Source organism: Elephas maximus, chromosome 9 (assembly GCF_024166365.1).
Source record: "Elephas maximus indicus isolate mEleMax1 chromosome 9, mEleMax1 primary haplotype, whole genome shotgun sequence".
Lineage (NCBI taxonomy): Eukaryota > Metazoa > Chordata > Mammalia > Proboscidea > Elephantidae > Elephas > Elephas maximus.
The window spans coordinates 54080019-54082567 of record NC_064827.1 but is presented as its reverse complement, the minus strand read 5'-3'; the positions used below and the strand labels follow the sequence as shown (position 1 = coordinate 54082567).

At 38.1% G+C, this 2549-nt stretch overlaps 1 pseudogene; it reads right to left on the bottom strand.

Annotated features, from left to right (window-relative positions):
- Positions 1–972: 972 nt before the first annotated feature.
- Positions 973–1935, bottom strand: LOC126082827 (olfactory receptor 13F1-like; annotated as a pseudogene).
- Between the last annotated feature and the right edge of the window lie 614 nt (positions 1936–2549).

Genomic DNA, 2549 nt, shown 5'->3' with positions numbered 1-2549 from the left:
CACACAAAAAAAGCTCATCAATCTGTAAAATTTTTGGCATTTTAATCTATGCAATATTTATGAATATTTCCCCAATATGAGTCTACATTAATACATAATTTTTCTTGCAGTACCATCTCTTCAGGATAGGGATTGACATCTTTTCTCCCTCAGCCTTAATTTGTCGATGGAGCCTATTCTAATAAAACTAGTAGCATAGGGTGTGTGTTGACCAAGTCACTGAAACACTTGAATAACATGAGAATATAACATAAGAGTGTTCTGAACTCATACCCACAGATACTTCAAGATCCCTAATTGCTGTACCTCTACCCCATTTCATACGCACAACTAAAATTGTGCAAACCCTTGCGATGATATCTTTATACACACAGAGATATTCACTCATCTCCTAAATAAACATCCCAAAACCCAAACCATCCACTCTAAAACTTTATTTTTTTTCACATTTTGACATCTCAGGGAATAGAAAGAGTTCTAAGATTGATAGTGTCTTGGTTTTAAGAATTATGGTAAACTTTTATAACAAATTATATCCACACTTATCTTAAAAATACCTCCTATTTCTCCTTAAATTCAGAGATGTTTGCAAATCACTTAAGTGAAAATTACTTCAAAATCTACTAGATTCAACATTTTGCACTCTTTCTACCTTAGTTATTATCATAGTGATGCCAGAGCTGGATACTGAGAAGATACAGCAAGTCAAATATGTAACAATAAGCAAGTGTCTAATTTTAATGTTATATTAATATTAAAAATTATAAATACATTTCTAGAAACATAATTTTGGCTACCTACATGATTCATTGATATTAACAGTTTTATTTACAAGGCAAATCAAGATATAGAACTCAATGGTGAGCTCCTGTCACAAATGAGGGTTTCTCCAGGGTTTTGGTTTATATCAACTATTATATAGTTTTCTAGATAATGTTGGAAATTATCCAGATGAGTGTGCTTGTTCCAATATTACTTGAGTATGGAAATTAAGATAGTACCAAAAGGATTTCTAATGAGCAGTTTTCTTACAGCTCCTTTTACCTCTTGTTCCATAGACTATAGACGATAGTATTCAACATGGGGGTTAATCCAGCATATAAAAAAAAAGCAAACCACAAATTTGTCAGTTTCCTTTGAATCTACAGCTGAGGTCTTCAGGTATGTGGAGAGAGCTGTCCCATAGAACAAAACTACCACAGTCAGGTGGGCTGCACATGTTGAAAAGGCTTTGCTTCATTCATCCACTGAGCTGATTCTCAGAGTGTTGGAGAGGATGAAGGCATATGAGCTCCAAATGAGAAGCATTGGCATGGGAAGGAGAAGTATGCTAATCATTAACATGATTAACCATGCCATGGAGTGTCCACACAAACCAGTTTCAAGGCAGCCAGAATTTCAGAAGTGAAAAGATTGATGATGTTATTACCACAGAGAGACAACTGCAGCACAGACATTGTTTCCACCAGGGCGATGAGGCAGCCCATCACCCAGGAACCGCTGCAATGTGTGCAAAAACCCTCCTGTTCATGATGATGGGATATCTCAGGGGGTTGCAGATGGCTACATACCAGTCATACGCCATCATGGACAGGAGCACACACTTGGTGGAGCCCACGACAAGGGAAAAGTACACCCGAGCAGTACATCCTGAGAATGAGGTGCTGTTTTTCCCTGTAACAAATCTTGCCACCATTGGAGTGAGAGCAGAAGAGGTGTACCAGATGTCCAGAAAGGAGAGGCTGCTGAGGAAAAAATACATGGGGCTGTGCAAGTGGGAGTCCAGGATGCTGACGGAGATCAGAATAATATTGCCCGGCAAGGTGATCAGGTATATCAACAGGGACAGCACAAATATGATGATCTTAGCTTTGGGGTAGTGGGTAAATCCCAGGAAGAAAAACCTGTTACAGATGTCTAATTTGCCTGGAACATTTTGTTATGTCATGTTAATCTGCATCTATGCATAGGAAGACTAACATTACATGCAAAACAGAGATCCTCCTCCGTATTTGCTGTTTTCTTTTTCATATGAACTTGTGGTTGTGCTTGGTGACGGTATCAGTAATATATGTTTGAAGGATTTGTCATTAAGAAGGAAAATTTCAAGCAGGAAGTCAACAGATTAAAAAGTCCTCAAAATGTTCTTTTTGTTTCAAGACAGTCTTTTGGCAGTGTTGGGGCGAGGGTAGGGTTTATTTCAGAAAGAGGGAAGAAACAATCTTATGCTTTCTTTCTCTTTTCTAAAACCATATTTGTAACTGATCTGTGGCTATGTCACCTATTTACCTCCTGACCATTGGTATGATATCTTCCCCTGGTTTGGGAAGTCTTCTTACACAGGAACTGTTCTGCTTTCTAAGTTCCTGGTTTCTTCTGATACTCCTAGAGATCTGTCCAAAATAATATGGGAGATTCAATGAGTAAATGAAGGTATAGACTTCTGCAGTCACAGATTAATTTACTGATGAAGACCTTGAGCATTTAGACATAGCCTGCAGTTTCCCACTGAAACCCAGGAAAATGGTAACAGATATTCCCACAGTAAG